Below are 19,829 nucleotides of genomic sequence, written 5' to 3'. Positions count from 1 at the left end.
AGAGATAGATATCAAGCCAAAGGGAAACATAGTAAATCTAAGAGCAAAAGATGGTAACTGAACCCAGTATAATGAAAAGACTCGGAGGGAATCGGTTGAAAGTGAGGAGAAACAGCAGCATGGATAAGCTGAAGTTACATGAACAATGAAATACTATAAAACTTCAGGTGAGGAAAATACAGAAAATAAAATCAAAAGTATAAGAGAAGAGGCAAAAAGAGCTTTATTAGAATTTAAATCCAGCACAGCAGCTATGAGAAACATACTGCAGAATATCAAGTACATGAGGAGAGATACTCTTATTTACACACAGACAGCAGTGCAGAGGCAGAAGAGAGTCTTGTGGTCATAGCTGGCTAGAGAGTCAAAACTGAGGATGGAGCTAGAGATAAACTCAGGTTTGTATTTAAGGAGTGTTCAGCCTCATCTAGAAGGACATCTTGCAGGGATGTGTTGAGGGCATGTTTAGGAAAAGGTTAGGGTGTAGGACAAGGCTGGCAGGTACGGAAGGAGCTGGGGTAAAGTTTGGCCCCCAAGAAGCATCGAGTCCAACTCTTTGTGATCCTACGGACAGTAGGCCGCTTTGTTGCTCTGTCCATGGGAGTTTCCAGGCAAGAACACTGAAGTAGGTTACCGTTTTCTCCTTCAGAGGATTTTCCCAACCCAGGGATGGAACCTGTGTCTCACTGTATAGTCCATGGGGTTGTAAAGAGTCGGACACGTCTGAACGACTTTTACTTTCACTTTTCTTTACCACTAGAGCCACCTGGGAAACCCCTAAAGAGCATCAAACATCACAGATGGAACAAAGCAGGTTGCGGAAGAGGTCCTCGGCACAATTCATAGATTATACTCTTCTAATCTTTATTCTTGTAGACACAATGACAGAGCACCATTACCAAATTCACCCAATGGCACAGAGCAGCTTATCACAAGAAGATGACCCCAAAATCAAGAAATCATGAATCAAACATTAATTATCAATCACAAAAGAGACTATGGGACTCATAATGCCAAGATGATTTTACTAAAATCCTGAATTTGCAAAGTTCCAGATATGGAGTTACATTAAATGAATATAGCATATTACCAGGCACTCTATGGATTCTAATGAGCTCTCTTTTTACTTGTATTTGTTACTTTCCTTTGACTTGAAAATTATGAGAAAAAAATTAACTCTGCCCTTGAGAATTTTTAGTAGGTGGCTGAAAAAAATATGAGTGGGGGGTTAACCATGTAGCAATCAAGGATGTGGCTCAAAACATAAAGGTGGAATAAATTGAAGAGCCAAGGAACTCTATAAATCTGTGGTTCTAATGACCACATAAGAGCATCAGTTTATATAAACAGTGCACTCTTACTCTTTTGAAGTACTTCCACATATTTTCCATATTCCATTTCATAGCACTAAAACTATCCTGGAGTAAGTTGGGTAGGTGTATCTGTTTCTTTAGCTGGGAAATAGATACAAAGAGGATAAATGATTTATTCTCTCTGGTACATGACAGAGCCATGTACAAGTCTCTTGAGTCACAGTCTGATTTTTGTCTCCTGTAGACCAGAGTTTTAGCAACTTGAATACAAGTCACTGGGAGTCTTGAACTATAGATTCTGATGTAGTAGATCCAGAGTAGTTCCACACATTGTGCATTTCTAATAAGTTCCCAGGTGACATTGAAGCTGCTGGTCTGTAGTTTATTCCAGAGTGTATCTAACTCAATAATCTCTTAGCAGCTGCGCATCAATTGTTTCTTTTTAAAGAAAAAACAGGAATTCAAGAGCCCTGACCCAGAAGATTCAGTAGACAGGATTCTGACATCAGTATTTTTTAAAATTCCACTTATGATTTTGTTTCATAACCAGGGCTTAGAACTTTTTCACACTAAGAAGTCACAGCACCTGTAATGTACCTTTTTAAAACTTAAAGTGAATCTTTTCATTGCAATTATGCTGAATACAGTTCTATCTTAATATACAAGAGAACTCTTTAATAGTTTATAGAATACAGAACTTCATTTCTTTCAAATTTCTCTCTCCCATCTTTTGATCTTTTGTTTCTCTAGTTCCCAAATTACAAAATATCATAACACTCTATAATGTCATAAGATGTCAGTTTCACTCATTTTTGTTTAAAATAACATCACTTACAAATTTCAATCCACATTTTCTTTGATCTTTTGAGATGTCTATGTTTCTTGGAGAATTTATTGTCAGGTACAATCTTCATTATAAGGCACATTTTAGAGGTCTGTACAGAGATAAGGAGGAAGTGTTCAAGATACAAAATTGTTCCAATAATTACATTTTGGAAGGGCAAAAAATCTAACAGCTGAATGACAAAGAGATGGCAACCTTACTGCCACAATTAAGTTTCCCGAGTGAGCACAGGGCAAAGGCAGATTGAGATAAGAGCAGGCACTGATAGAAGGTGTAAAGGATGACGTGCCATGCTTGGCCTGCATGTGGTCTCTGGAACTTTGATAATCAAGCAAGTTATCTTCCAGATTTTATATTCATTGGTCTGAGGGGCAGGTTAAGAACCATCTAAAGATATGCACCATGTTCTTTGTAAGGATGTTCTTTCTTGGCTTTCAAATTATTAAACTCACCTGTAACCCATGTTTCTCCTCAAATTAAAGCAAACAAAGGTGGTGGCCACAGGGTGTAGAATTCTAGAACAGTTCAGGATATTGTGAGTTCTTCCCACCTCAACAGCCCCCAGCCACAATCTCAATATCTTCCTATTATTGCTTTGAGTTCTTTTTGAGGTCCCTAGAGCAGGAATGCATTCTCAGATGATACTGTTCTTAATGTCTGCAAGTTTTTCACAATGTACCCCCAATCAAAAGAAACATGAACAGTTCTATTCATTAAGCAGTAAGGTCCTAATAACTTGTAAGCCCTTACCTCCCAATAATTCAGTGACTGTTGAGCACAGCACAACTTCTCAAACCTTAAAATCAATCAGATGAGACACTGTTACCTTCATTTTGTGTTCTCAAATGATTCTCACATGGTTCTTGCTTTTCATCACAGAAAACCTAGCTTCATAAAAATATGACATAAACCAATGGGACATAGCAATCTAGTGTTCAAACTGTTAAAACATGTAGGGTCCAAAACAGTTTACTATATTCCCATGAAATTTTAAAATACTTGATTATGCCCCTGTACATCTTCTATAGCATCCTACAATGCCTTAGAACAAAATTTGGGAATGATGGCACCCAAGTTTGAGGTCCAAGACTCAGATTTCTAGTCCTGGCCATTGAGTCTTCTGGCCATGTATTATGGGTGAAGTTTCTTAATTACACTAAGCTGAGCTTCAGTTTCTTAGTTTCAAAATAGAAACAATTTTCAGTGTTCTCAGAGTGAGCATGGCCAAAAATGCTTTGTATGTAAAAATGCTAAAGATGTGGAATATTCTCTTAAAAGTGAGTTGGTCTAATATACTGAATTTTAAACTTACTCTCTTGAATATATTGACAGAATCTCTTGTTCAAATAAAAAAAAATGCAAAACACATTTGAGATTCCACACATAGATATTCCCCTGAAAAGGGGTGCTTGTCGTTTCCTCAGACCCATTCTTCATCCTCTTCATGCTGTGTTCTGTTTTCCAAGGGGCATAGACACCCACTATGTTTCCTAGACTTTCTTTCTTTCCATCTCAGAGGGAGCATCCAAGGTATTCCCCCAGTTCAGTCTTCCAGGAGCATCTTCAATAGCCCCATTTTTCAAGGCTCCATAAAAGGTAGATGAACCTCATGCCAGGTTCTCATTTCTGTTGTATGGCCTCATCTCTCCTCCCAAATCCCCTCCAGTCCTGTGAGTTATGGCGGATTCCTGCAATTGCTTAATCTTGCAGTTGTCTCAACTTCCCTGAGTTACTCTTTCAAGCTCTTCTAGCCTGTAACTAACTTGCTGCATTAAATGTTCTACATCAAATTTCCTGCTGTTGGTCTTATTTTCATGACTGGTCTCTGACTGATACAAAGGTGTGAATATAGCCCAGAGACCTGCCTCTTGGCCCCAGGTTTCCTGACATAGTCTTCTTCGGGCACATCTGAAAAACATCTTAGGGCTCATTCCTTACTATATCACTAAATAGCTGGTAATCTTGGCCAAGTCATGGAACATCTCTGAGCCCCTTTCCTCACTTTGTAAGAATCATACTTACCCTGATCTCTTAAAATAAGTGAAAAATATTTGAGGATGATTTAAAATGTGAGACTGACCTTTTATTACACCCCAAGCCTTTGTGTACTTGGATGAAGGATTTATATTTAAATATGGAAAAGATGTTCATTTCCCAGGGACCCCCAAAATATACCTCATCTTCTCACCCATAACATAGGCCTAATTGTGAAGGAAATCCTCAACTATTGTTTTAAACAATAAGATTAAATAAGGATTAATGAACTTCTATCAACTGTAGCAAATTATAACAGATCTTGGTTACAGCTACCGGTTCAGTTACTATTCTGATCTTCGTGTTTATGCCCAACAACCCACACTGGTATTGTGTTCATTCCTTCTTGTATTGTGGTTTCAGCACTTCCAGAGTGATTTCAAGCACTCCAAATGCAAATTTTAGGTTCATGTACTTAGACATAATTACCTTTGGTTGCAAGGAGGATGCATATATGACAGAACATGGAATTAGACAATTATGGTTTAAGAATTCTTGATCCAAATAGAAAAGTTGAAATGTATATGTTTGTAAATAATTGTGGCCTAGTGTGTATTATAGGTTTTGATTTTCTTTTAAAAAACTTTTAAGTTTCACTTTCTGGTTTGCTGTAACATCAGTTCTTTCTGGAAGAAAGAAGACGTTTGGGTCAGTGTCACTACCACACATAGTCTGATCCATGACTGAGAGTACTGACTAAGCATTCTATAGCAATATTGAATACATTGTGCTGTGATTGCCTCTTTTCTTGTCTGCCTGGTCCCTAGGCTATTATATACTTGGAAGGGAGCATGGTTAAGTCATTTTAACATGCCTTTCTAATGCCAGAACAGTTGCCTGGAACACAGGTACTTTTCAAAACACATGAGATGTATCCTGCATCGAACCTAGACTGGCGATTCATTTCTTATATGATATTATACATGTTTCAATGCCATTCTCCCAAATCATCCCACCCTCTCTGCAACCTAGATGTCCATCAGCAGATGAATGGATAAGAAAGCTGTGGTACATATACACAATGGAGTATTACTCAGCCATTAAAAAGAATACATTTAAATCCGTTCTAATGAGGTGGATGAAACTGGAGCCTATTACACAGAGTGAAGCAAGCCAGAAAGAAAAACACCAATACAGTATACTAACACAGATATATGGAATTTAGAAAGATGGTAACGATAACCCTGTATGCGAGACAGCAAAAAGAGACACAGATGTATAGAACAGTCTTTTGGACTCTGTGGGAGAGGGAGAGGGTGGGATGATTTGGGAGAATGGCGTTGAAACATGTATAATATCATATATGAAATGAATAGCCAGTCCAGGTTCGTTGCATGATACTGGATGCTTGGGGCTGGTGCACTGAGATGACCCAGAGGGATAGTACGGGGAGGGATGTGGGAGGGGGGTTCAGGATGGGGAACACATGTATACCTGTGGTGGATTCATGTTGACGTATGGCAAAACCAATACAATATTGTAAAGTAATTAACCTCCAATTAAAATAAATAAATTTATTTTTAAAATAAGTAAAATGTTACCACCTGCAGTTTAAAAAAAAAAAACACCACATGAGATGTATTAATGAATGCAAGGCTGGGTGGTGAAGATCAAATGATGCTCTCAGCCTAGTCCAACAATGGTGCCCCTTCAGCCCTTCCATTCCTCAAAATAAAGAGCATAAAGATCATTTACACAAGTCAGTTGGTAAGTTGAATGCTAGCCAGACTCATCAGCTATGTTTATATTGGTTGTAAGTGAAACACTCAGGCTATAAGATGAAAACAAATGTGATATCTGACAACAGCTTCAAACCAAACTTTTAACTTTAGTCACTCATCATGACAGAACATGTTTAATAATACAGATTAAAGTAAAACCTTGCAATATTCCCCTAAACCTCTACTGAAGTCAAAGGAGGCAGTGAAATAGTTAAAGGCAATATAGCTGGGATGAAGAGAAACCTATGGTACGCCCCTTTCCTTGATGCACCTGCTTACTTGGATGAATGGTTAATCCAAGGCAGACTGAATGGCAGATAATGCAGAGTTGATTCATGGTAGAGAAAATCTCCTTTACATACTTCCCATCTGATTTTCCTAAAATACCTTAAGCCTTGGTTCACAGTTCCATTCTATGACTTCTTTCTTCACATGTCTAACCCCTTTCCCAGTCCTATGACATCATGCCTGATTTGAACTTTTCTGTTCTTGCCTTCTGCATTCCAACTGCTCAAGCCATTCCCCTCTCAAAATTGACCTTCTAGTTGTCCAGTCAACTATGCTTAATGTGCATAGCACTTTGGAAAAACATGATAAACATACAATATATTTTTTTAAATTACATTTTATCCTAATTTGAAAAGTTATCTAGTTTGGTGACCAAGCACACATGCATGAATATGTTCTAGGTCTCAGTGTCCTCCTTATTATAAAAACAGTAAAGCATGGGTCTTTTTTGCTCTGTTATTCTTTGAAAAAAAAAAGACGTAGAAATAAATAAATCACCAAGTCCAAATTGATATAGTGTTTACAAATTGATAAAGTTACTAAGAGATACAAATGGAAAGTTACTAAGAGATACAACGTTAAGCCAAAGTCATAAAATGGGTTAGACAGACTTCTGAGAAGAGAGTACATTTTAAATACTGGATGACTAAGATTTTAGGAATGGAAAACCTGAAAGTGTCTCCTCCCACATCTTCATTATCCAGTTTCATCAAATCTTACTGTTACATACTTTTCCCAAATGCTTTCTTAACCACTGTTAAGAAACAATGGTGGTTCCTAGGATTTTGATTCTATTCACCTTCCCGCTTCCCCACTGGATAAACCAACTGGGAGAATCAATTAATTGAGGTATAGCCATACTGTGGAATACTCTATAGTTACAATAAATGAACTGAATATCAACATAAATACATTTTTTTAAAAAATAGTGAACAGTTAGGTTTATTCTAGTTGTTCACCGCTATAAGCATTGCTCAATAAACACCCATGCACATGTTTCCTTACACACAGGTGTAAGAGTTTCTCAAGTGAAATTTGAGATGTGAAATTTGTCCTTTTGGAAATATATGCACATTTCCAGCTCACTAAATATGTTAAAATCTCTCCAAGTGGTTTTTCACCAGTTAGTAGCATATAAAATTTTCATCTCTCCACAGCCTAAGTGACATTTGGTAATTTAAGAATTTCCATTTTTGACAACCTAATAGTTGTATAATGGAATCTCTTACTTTTATTTACATTAACTGATTATTTGTGAAGTATCACATTAGTTCTTAAGTTTATTGGTTGTTCTATGAACTGCCTATTACATCCTTTTCATATTTTCAGTTATTCTATTATTTCTTATGTTGATTTGTATAACTTGTTTATATATCATAAGAAATATATTCCCAGCTGTATGCATTTAAAATAACTTTGTTTATAAGGTCTATCATTGTTTAAAGTTTTTCTCTTTGATACAAATTTGACTATGTTGACAATATGGTTTGGGTGTTTAGTATCTTCTATAAGAAAACTGCTTCTATATTTGGTCATAAAATATTTAATTTTTAAGAAACAGATCTCTAATCTACCTATAGCTTCCTTAGTGAGGTGTGACATAGAAATCCAATTTGCTTTTCTATACAAAAAAACATGTTTCACAACACTGTATTTGTTGTCACTGCTTTATATTCTGCCTCTGATCTCTTCCTAAAAATATTCTTTCCAGAAAATTGCAGCACATTTTAAAGGAGATATCTTTTCTTTTCAGTGATGTTTTAGATATAAGTAGCCAGAGGAAATTTAATGTATTGGGTTGGCCAAAGCAATATTACAGTCTGTGTGTATGTTCCAGAGGCAATGAACTTCTGGAAATCTTGTTTCTAAAATATTCAGTATGAGATAGTACTGGACTGGAGAGCAAAGAGGGGAGAAAATGCACTAAAGATGCCAATGTCCTTTGGGTATGTCAGCTACACATCCTGAGGCAAGGACCACCGCACTGGGGAATAACCAGTGTCCCACTCAAGCCAGGAGGTGATCTTGGGCTTCTAGTGACTCTGAAATGTGTCCGTAGGACTTCACCTTTAGCCTGCACTTATCTTTGGCCCATAATCCAGCATTCCATGACAATCTCCAGATCAGCATGTTTCTGGGAGCCACGCAGGGAGAGACTTGTTAAAGGCGTTCCAGTGTCCCGCCATCTTCAGAGTGACATAGCCCCCTATCAGCACCCTGCCCTCAGGTTAGCAGCTCACTGCAATGTTTCACTGAAGGAAATTGACCACATACTGAATGCAATGCTCTCTTCTGGGAAACATTGGATCATCTATCAGGGAAAGAGAAATGACAGAACAAACTACTCAACACACTGTCTCCAGCAAGCATCTCTGAGGAAGCCAGTGGACAGGAGACAGATGGTCATTACTGAATTATCTCAGATAATAAAGGATAGTCTGTAATGTAATCAGAGCCTGCAAAATTGCTGTTTAAAAAAAATCCTAAGCTCAGGTAGTAAAGAGACACATATGAAAGCAGTAATTCCTGGGTTCTTTTTTTCATTTTAACACTCCTATAATTTAAAAAAATTTTAATGGATTTTTATTTTCAAGACCTGGAAAAACAAAGGTCCTCCTAAGCTGAGAGCAAATGCTTCCAGTGTTTGCCTGAAGCCATTTTTTTATTGGAGGAGTTACAGACCCTCAAGAAGAAGGGGTTTATAATGGAAAAAATGAGACAGCATCAACCATAATGAAGCTCAGAAAATAAATAATAAAAACCCTGTTCATGCCTGACACTTCATGTTTCTAAAGAAAACCTCTGCCTTTTATCTAAAATGAGACAGTTGCTGAGGAAATGGATAAAGACCAGGCTGACCAGCCCACAGTGGTACATTCCCTTCAGATTATTCCTCAAAGATGAAGCATTTTATGAGAAAGACAAGCATATATTTAACACAGTTTTTTTACTTTACCTTTACAACCCTGCAGGGAAGAGTCCCTTGATATCTGCTAGATTTTCCTTACTTTCAGCCTCCCAGATAAATGCAGCAGAAACCCTTTCAGCAAAGTCTCCAGTGAAGAGAGAACTTGCTTTTTCAGCTGAATTCTGTAATGTCTTGATGCAGGAAAAGGAAACAGCAGAATTCCCAGGGCCCAGTTCTTGCTGGAATAAATGGAGATTCTACGTGTAGACGCCTCCATAAGGGAGCATATGGTTTCTTGGTGCAACAATACTTTTTAAAACAATATATGGAAATAAAGTACTCAGTTAATATCCTCATGGAGCTGGGGACTGTACACATGGCAGTATATGTGAAACTGTCCCTGTCCTCAAGAAACTCCTGTTCCAGGAAGCAGAGGCAGTCATCAAACATGACTGCTAACAGCTATTAAACACTTTAGCTTTTCTACTACGTTTAACTCTTCACATGGATTGTGTTCTGTAACCTGCACAGCAGTCCCAATGAAATAAGAACTATCATTATTACTGATTTTTGTGATTATTTTTTTAATGTATTTATTTTTAATTGGAGAATAATTGCTTTACAATAGTGTGTTGGTTTCTGCCATACATCAACATGAATCAACCATAAGCATGCATATGTCCCCTCCCTCTTGAACCTCCCACCCCATCCCACTCCTCTAGGTTGTCACAGAGCCCTGGGCTTGAGCTCCCAGAATAATACAGGAAAATCCCACTGGCTATCTGTTTTACATGTGGCAATATATATGTTTCAATGATACTCTGTCCCACCCTCTCCTTCCTCGCACTGTGTCCAAAAGCCTGTTCTCTATGGCTGTGTCTCCTACTTTTTAAGATGCTGAAACAGTCTCAGGGATTAATGAGCCTCCCCAGAGGGCATCCAGCAGGCAAAGATTTATATATTTTCCCAGTTCTACAAGCCAGAATGTGTACTGGTGGAAAACAATCCTTGCTGTTAATACCAAGAGGTATAGTGGATTCAAAACACTTCACTGCCTATCAATAAGCTGTGGTGAATAGTATAAATATACTGAAGCCTCCTTCAGTATTGGTATCAGGGGTCATGCCAAGGCACCCTCTCTAAGAAAGTTTCCATAGGACCTACTTCCCTGATGGCTCAGACAGTAAAGAATCTGGCTGCAATGTAGGAGACCTGGGTTTGATCCCTGGGTCAGGAAGATCCCCTGGGGAAGGGAATGGCTACACACTCCAGCATTCTTGCTTGGAGAATTCCATGGACAGAGGAGCCTGGCAGCCTCATCCATGGAGTTGATCGCAGTTAGACACTGCTGAGCAACTAACATTTTCACTTTCCCTTAGTAAGATTCAAGACAAGCCAACATTACTCTAATTTTTATTCAAGTGAATTCATACAAGGTAATGGTGATGGCAACCCATCCTGTCACTCTTGAAGTAACTTCCTAATTATATCTCATGCTTTCTTACACCCCAGTTATTTCTCTGCCTTAATTTTAGCACAATAAGCTTTGGGCATAATTGCATTGATTTTTAAAGAGTTTGGCCCCTCACCACATTTTAAATCCTGATGCTGCTATATTTGTAAGCTGTATAGTTCACATTCTAAGTTATATTTTGTACTTATCTAATTCTTCCAGTAAGCTTTAACCTCCTTGAAGGTGAGTACAATCTATTATTCATTGATGAGTTTTGAAAAGTTTCTAGGTGCCAGGCATGGTGCTCAACTAATGATTTTAAATGTAATGCTAACCTGGGCAAGGTCTCTCAGGTAGTAAATGAAGGAAACAGAATTCAAGCCAAGGCAGTCTGATGCAGAGGCAAAGCCCTAGACAGTTCTTAGAAGCAGACTGTTTTTAACTATTGTAGATTTTTACAACTTTGGGAGACTTTATAGCAGAATAGGCTTTTAAAATTTTTTTTCATAGGGAAAAATTTAAACATATAACAAGAATCAAAAAATAGTATAACGAACCTGTGTATCCATTGCCAAATCCAACAGTTGTCAACTCACAGCCAATCATGCTTCAATTACATCATGTATCATTCCCCGAACACTGTATGATTTTGAAAGAAATTATTTGACATATCATTCTCTACAGTATATACCTCTAAAAGGTAGGGTCTTCAAAAACAACCACGACATCATTACCCCACTTTAAAAGATTAGCAATTATCCCTTCCTATCAGCAAACATTTAGTAGGTGTTCAAATTTCTGACTATCTCATAATTTTTTCAGGTTATTCAAATCTGGTTCCCAATATGGTCCATACAATTTAACTATTGGATATGTTTCTTAAATCTCTCTAATCTAGTTTTTTTTTTTTTTTTTTCTTTCTCATGCTTTTGTTTTCCTTCTAGTGTATTTGGTGAAGAAAACAGCTTCTTGCTCCTATAGTATCTCCAGGGTAGATTTTACTGATTGCACCCCTGTGGTGCCTGTCCATATTCATCTCTATCCTTTTATTTTCTATTCATCTCTATCCTTTTATTTTCTATAAATTGGCAGTTAAGTATAGATTCTGAATTACATTTAGGTTTGATTGAAGGAGGGAGACAGTCAAGAACACTTATTAAGTGTTGTTTTATACTTCTATCAGTGGGTACATAATTTCTGGCAGCCATTGATGTTCATTTCCTAAACACCATTTCATTAGGGGTTACAAAAAAATGATATTATAATTTCATGTTTCTTTCTTGATTTATTGCTTCAAGATCTTCCGGAAACTTTTCTTCATTAGTTAGTTCTTTAATTTTATTTATCAATTCTTTTAATTATGAATTGGTTTCCTGACATATTAAATTGAAGGCTGAAATATATGTTGGTGTTAATGTGAGCTTGCAGATTTAAGTATTTTCAATGTTGGAATCATTCTTATTCATGCTCAAAAATTTCCAACTTTTACCAGGACATATCTTCAAATTTTCTCCTTTAAATGTGAGTTAAATAATCTTTGATAACTTTCTTATTGTTTGGTGTTACAAGATGTTCCAGAATTAACTTATACACTTTCTGCTGCGGCTGCTGCTAAGTCACTTCAGTCGTGTCTGACTCTATGCGACCACATAGACGGCAGCCCACCAGGCTCCCCCGTCCCTGGGATTCTCCAGGCAAGAACACTGGAGTGGATTGCCATTTCCTTCTCCAATGCGGGAAAGTGAAAAGTGAAAGTGAAGTCGCTCAGTTGTGTCCGACCCTCAGCGACCCCTTGGACTGCAGCCTTCCAGGCTCCTCCGTCCATGGGATTTTCCAGGCAAGAGTACTGGAGTGGGGTGCCATTGCCTTCTCTGTATACATTTCCTAGTATCAGCCATTTATCCAAGGAATTCTGGTCTATTTTACTGGGAAAACTTATTTAGAGACCAGAGTATGGATGCTAGTGGTGCTTATTGCTATAGGTTGGTCATTCTTTCTAGATTTTTTTTTTCAGTTGATGGAGCTAAATTTCATATTTGTTTTGAATCTAAAATAGAATTTTATAGTGACATATTTAATTCAAATTCAAGACAATAGATTTTTAATTAACCTTTTTATTATCATAGCTATTTCTTCTTTTTCTCACACTAAACCCCTAGATTCCATAACCATCAACATAATAACTCCTCTATTTTATCCTAGAACACATACACAACAATCTCAAAATACTATTTTGGTAGATGTCTGATAGCCCCAGTTCTTCACCAACCTCTTACATCTATACACTTTGTTATTTAAACTTTGTTCATACTTACTCTGGACCTATCTGACAATTTTCAGAGGCCACAGGATCTTAGCAACCATTAGACAAAAAAATTAGAAAAAATTCTTGCATGTGTCTGCTTTCTTTCTTGCACTTCCACGATGCCTTAAGAACATGCCCAGGCTAACCTGCCAGAGGTATTACAGGTCAATAGAGCCGTATTGACTCTGTTATTAATATCTGCCATTCTAGATTAGTGAACAGCCAAATAATCCCCAGCTTGAGCTCACCATGTTCAGCAGAACCATCTATCTAACCAAAACTAATAACATATTCATAAGGCCAGAACATATCAGCTAAACTCTGAAGACTTATGAGCTAAATAAATATTATTTTATCTTGTATTTGTTTGTTACTAAACATTTTGTCTCTGGGTATAATTTCTACAAATAACACAGTGTGATTACTGAAAAAGTATTTTGCAATTTTTTTGTTCATATTATACTAGGTATGTGCAGTCATATGTTTTCAATATCTGTGAAGAAGTTCCACTGTTTGTAATTATGCTCAACTTGAAACAGAGTAAAGTTCATTAATTTTATTATGCCTTCAGTTGTCAAGTATTAATTTTCATTTAATTTTGCTTGATAATATTTTAATATTTATATGGTTCCAGGAAATCTGCAAAGCAAGATTTAGGAGAAAATCACAACTCAAAAAGATACATGCACCCCAGTGTTCATGGCAGCACTATTTACAATAGCTAAGATATGGAGGCAAACTAAATGTCCATCAACAGATGGATGGATAAAGGACATATGACATATAAATATATAGACATACATACAACGGAATATAACTCAGCCATAAAATAGAATGAAATAATGCCATACGCAGTAACATGGATGGGCCTAGAGATTAACATCCTAAGTGAAGTAAGTCAGAAAAAAACAAATACCATATGACATCACTTATATGGGGAATCTAAAAAGTGATATGAGTGAACTTATCTATGACATAGAAACAAACTCAGACTCTGAAAACAAACTTATGGCTACCAAAAGGGGGATAAATTAGGAGTTTGGGATTAACATATACACACTATAGATAAAAAAGATTATCAATAAGAACCTACTCTATAGCATAGGGAACTCTATTCAATATTCTATAATAACCTATATGCGAAAAGAAACAGAAAAAAAATTGATATATGTTTATGTATAATTAAATCACATTTTTGTATACCTGAAACTAATACAACATTGGAAATCAACTATATTCCATATAAAATAATTTTAAAAATAAGATATATTCAGAGAAATACAGTTTTTATCTCTGTCCTTCCATACTGTTTGCTCCTGGGCTGAAGGATGGCCATTATTTTAGGATTAGTTTATCTTGTAATTTAAAAATAAATAAATAAATTCAAATTTAAGCATGTTCCTTCTCTTCTAGTAAAAAATAGCAGAATATAGAGAAATTCCAAGCTGATATGTGTTATGCCTTGTGTTCAAAGCAAGGGTGTTAGTAGCTAGCTATACTCCTCAGCAATGGCAACCCACTCCAGTACTCTTGCTTGGAGGAGCCTGATAGGCTGTGGTCCATGGGGTCGAGAAGAGTCAGACAAGACTGAGCGGCTTCACTTTCACTTTTCACTTTCATGCATTGGAGAAGGAAATGGCAACCCACTCCACTGTTCTTGCCTGGAGAATCCCAGGGATGGGGGAGCCTGGTGGCCTGCCATCTATGGGGTTGCACAGAGTCAGACACGACTGAAGTGACTTAGCAGCAGCAGCAGCATACTCCTTGGCAATCATTCTAACATTTTCTGCAAACCATTAAAATGATAATAATAACAGATAACTTCAGTTTCTCAGTCATGTCCAACTCTTTGTGACCCCATGGACTGCAGCACACCAGGTCTCCCTGTCCATCATCAACACCTGGAGTCTGCTCAAACTCATGTCCATTGAATCGATGATGCCATCCAATCATCTCATCCTCTATTGTCCTCTTCTCCCACCTTCAATCTTTCCAGCATCAGGTCTTACCTAATGAGTCAGTTCTTCGCATTAGGTGGCCAACATAATGGAGTTTCAGTTTCAACATCAGACCTTCCAAAGAACATTCAGGACTGATTTCCTTTAGGATGGAATGGTTGGATCCCCTTGGAGTCCAAGGGACTCTAAAGAGTCTTCTCCAACACCACAGTTCAAAAGCATCAATTCTTTGGTGCTCAGCTTTCTTCATAGTCCATCTCTCACATTCATACATGACTACTGGAAAAGCCACAGCCTTGAGTAGATGGACATTTGTTGGCAATGTAATGTCTCTGCTTTTAAATATGATGTCTAGGTTGCTCATAACTTTTCTTCCAAGGAGTAAACATCTTTTAATTTCATGGCTGCAATCACCATCTGCAGTGATTTTGGAGCCCAGAAAAATAAAGTCTGACACTGTTTCCACTGTTTCTCCATCTATTTGCCATGAAGTGATGGGACCACATGCCATGATCTTTGTTTTCTGAATGTTGAGCCTTAAGTCAACAATTTCACTCTCCTCTTTCACTTTCATCAAGAAGCTCTTTAGTTCATCTTCGCTTTCTGCCATAAGGTCATGCTGCTGCTGCTGCTAAGTCGCTTCAGTCGTGTCCGACTCTGTGCAACCCCATAGACGGCAGCCCACCAGGCTCCCCTGTCCCTGGGATTCTCCAGGCAAGAATACTGGAGTGGATTGCCATTTCCTTCTCCAATGCATGAAAGTGAAAAGTGAAAGTGAAGTCACTCAGTCGTGTCCGACTCTTTGAGACCCCATGGACCACAGCCTATCAGGCTCTTCCATCCATGGGATTTTCCAGGCAAGAGTACTGGAGTGGGGTGCCATTGCCTTCTCCATAAGGTCATAAAGCATGATATATCTGCATATCTGGTGTTATTGATATTTCTTCTGGAAATCTTGATTCCAGCCTGTGTACAGCCTTGACGTACTCTTTTCTTGATTTGGAACCAGTGTGTTGTTCCATGTCCAATTCTAACTATTGCTTCTTGACCTGCCTACAGATTTCTCAAGAGGCAGGTCAGGTGGTCTGTTATTCCTATCTCTAAGAATTTTCCACAGTTGTGGTGATCCACACAGTCAAAGGCTTTGGTATAGTCAATAAAGCAGAAATCGATATTTTTATGGAACTCTCTTGCTTTTTCGATGATCCAGTGGATGTTGGCAATTTGATGTCTGGTTCCGCCGCCTTTTCTAAAACCAGCTTGAACATCTGGAAGTTCACAGATCACATAATGCGGAAGCCTGGCTTGGAAAATTCTGAGCAAGAATTCTCACACACTTTAATAGTGTGTGTGATGAGTGCAATCGTGAAATCAAACCTGGTAGTTTTAACATTCTTTGGCATTGCCTTTCTTTGGGATTGGGATGAAAACTGACCTGTTACAGTCCTGTGGCCACTGGTGAGTTTCTCAAATTTGCTGGCATATTGACTGTAGCACTTTCACAGCATCATTTTTTAGTACTTGAAATAGTTTAGCTGGCATTCCATCACCTCCATTAGCTTTGTTCATAGTGATGCTTCCTAAGGCCCACTTGACTTCAGACTCCAGGATATCTGGCTCTAAGGGAGTGATCACATCATCATGGCTATCTAGGTCATGAAGATCTTTACTGTACAGTTCTTCTGTGTATTCTTGCCACCTCTTCTTAATATCTTCTGCTTCTGTTGGCTCCATACCATTTCTGTCCTTTATTGAGCCCATCTTTGCATGAAATGTTCCCTTGGTATCTCTAATTTTCTTGAAGAGATCTCTAGTTTTTCCCATTCTATTGTTTTCCTCTATTTCTTTGCTTTTATCACTGAGGAAGGCTTTCTTATCTCTCCTTGCGATTCTTTGGAACACTGCATTTAAATGCGTATATCTTTCCTTTTCTCCTTTGCTTTTTGCTTCTCTTCTTTCACAGCTATTTGTAAGGCCTCCCCAGACAGCCATTTTGCTTTTTTGCATTTCTTTTTCTTGGGGGTGGTCTTGATCCTTGTCTCCTGTACAATGTCACAAACCTCCATCCATAGTTTATCCGGCATTCTGTCTATCAGATCTAATCCCTTGAATCTATTTCTCACTTACACTGTATAATCATAAGGGATTTGATTTAGGTCATATCTGAATGGTCTAGTGGTTTTCCCTACTTTCTTCAATTTCAGTCTGAATTTGGCAATAAGGAGTTCATGATCTGAGCCATAGTCAGCTCCCAGTCTTGTTTTTGCTGACTGTATAGAGGTTCTCCACCTTTGGCTGCAAAGAATATAATCTGATTTCGGTTTTGACCATCTGGTGATGTCCATGGGTAGAGTCTTCTCTTCTGTTGTTGCAAGAGGGTGTTTGCTATGATCAGTTAGCAAAACTCTGTCAGCCTTTGCCCTGCTTCATTCTGTACTCCAAGACCAAATTTGCCTGTTACTCCAGGTGTTTCTTGACTTCCTACTTTTGCATTTCAGTCCCCTATAATGAAAAGGACATCTTTTTTGTGTGTTAGTTCTAGAAGGTCTTGTGAAGTGAAGTCGCTCAGACGTGTCTGACTCTTTGTGACCCCATGAATCGCAGCACACCAGGCCTCCCTGTCCATCACCAACTCCTGGAGTTCACTCATATTCACGTCCATCGAGTCAGTGATGCCATCCAGCCATTTCATTCTCTGTCGTCCCCTTCTCCTCCTGCCCCCAATCCCTCCGAGCATCAGAGTCTTTTCCAATGAGTCAGCTCTTTGCATGGGGTGGCCAAAGTACTGGAGCTTCAGCTTTAGCATCATTCCTTCCAAAGAAATCCCAGGGCTGATCTCCTTCAGAATGGACTGGTTGGATGTCCTTGCAGTCTAAGGGACTCTCAAGAGTCTTCTCAGTAGGACCTTATTAGTTATATATTTCCTTTACAGTGGTATGTATATGTCAAACTCAGTCTCTCGATTTATCCCTCCTTCCCTCACCCCCTGGTAACCATGAGTTTGTTTTCTATGTCTATAACTCTGTTTTTTAGATAAGTTTATTTGTATCTCTTTTAGATTCCACATGTAAGCAATATCATATATCTATCTTTCTCTGTCTGACCTACAGATTGTCCCATATGTTTTCTCTTGGAATTCCCTCCCTTACAAATTGCTGAATTAGTGCTAATCAAAGAGCTTTGAATTCTTCAGAGAAAAGTCTCTAAATATGAAAAATCAATGTCAAAAATATTAAAACTTGAACATACAAAGCTTTGGGGGTATTGTACACCACAACAAGAAGAAAAAGAATTTTTCAGTCACATTTAACAGATGAAACTCACTGATGATTTTAAAATCAACAACCCCCTTGTGATTGGCATTTTATCAAATTAAAATGTATTCTAGTTTACACACTCAGTTTTGTATACACTCTGAACATCAGAGTATAAATAACATACATACCAAGTGTTGACTTCAGAGCTGTGTGTAGGCAGAACAAATTTCCTCAAAAATGCCTCAAAAACTGAGGCAGAATGTTTTAAAATCATACATGAAAATCTTAAGATTCTGCCAAAAATTCCAGTAGAAACTTAGATTGTTGTTTTGTTTTTTTACAGATTATCTCAAAATAGGAGATAGCTGAATAAACATTGCCTAAAGACTTATTTTCTGTAAAGCTTTATGCATAATCGATCTTTATGGCTATTGTAGTCTGCAAACCTTTAGGACTACTCACCTTTTATCCCAATCAATTATAAAAATTAATTCCAATGAAGTTGGCTTCAGAGAAGCATTTTATTCACTGAAGTTGAATAATGGATATTCAGTACCATTAATTCACCTTTTATAAACTTTCAGATTCATAGCTGACACATGAATTCATCCTCTCCAATTTTTCTACTGTGAAAACACCCTTATTCTTTAAATATGCTACAGTACACAAAACAGTGGTAGAATCTGAACTTTGTGCCAGGTGAATAATAGAATTATTCCCAGATAACTCCAGTTCATAAGAGCTCCCACGTGTATGTCCAACTTTACATTCATCAATTTCACTTTCAGCCTCAGACTGTGAGGAATTCAGAGTTCTAATTCCTAGAAAAAGAAATTTGTATTTTTATGAAACAAAAGCTAATCTTATTTTGTACACATCAAAATATTATTCTTTGGCAAATGCTTTAAAAAATATTGCATGTGCATTTGAGGGTATTTTTGTTCAGTCGCTCAGTCATGTCTGACTCTTTTTGCGACCCCATGGACTGCAGCACGCCAGGCCTCTCTGTCCCTCACCATCTCGCAAAGTTTGCCCAAGTTAATGTCCATTGCATTGGTGATGCCATCCAGCCATCTCATCCTCTGATGCCCTCTTCTCCTCTGCCATCAATCTTTCCCAGCATCAGGGACTTTTCCAATGAGTCAGCTGTTCGCATCAGATGACCAAAATGCTGGAGTTTCACTTTCATCATCAGTCCTTCCAATGAGTATTCAGGGTTGATTTCCCTTATAATTGACTGGTTTGATCGCCTTGCTGCCCAAGGGACTCTCAGGAGTCTTCTCCAGCACCACAGTTCCAAGGCATCAATTCTTTAGTGCTCTGACTTCTTTATGGTCCAGTTCTCACAATCGTACATGACCACTGGGAAGACCATAGCCTTGACTATATAGACCTTTGTCAGTAGAGTGGTGTCTCTGCTTTTCAACACAGTGTCTAGGTTTGTCATAGTTTTCCTTCCAAGAAGCAAATGTCTTTGGATTTCATGGCTACAGTCACCACCTGCAGTGATTTTACAGCCCAAGAAGAGGAACTCTGTCACAACTTCCACCCTTTCTCTCTCTATTTGCCATGAAATAATGGGGTCAGATGCCATGATCTTAGTTTTTTTAATATTTAGCTTTAAGTTTAGTTTGAGGGTATTTATAGTCACATATATGTGAATAATTACAATATGAATATATACATGTTGTATATGAAGAATATACACACTGTACATGAAGAATATGACAAAGAATTATTATTTTTTG

Source organism: Oryx dammah, unplaced genomic scaffold (genome assembly GCF_014754425.2).
Source record: "Oryx dammah isolate SB20612 unplaced genomic scaffold, SCBI_Odam_1.1 HiC_scaffold_20, whole genome shotgun sequence".
NCBI lineage: Eukaryota > Metazoa > Chordata > Mammalia > Artiodactyla > Bovidae > Oryx > Oryx dammah.
Note: the sequence above shows the minus strand (reverse complement) of the source record.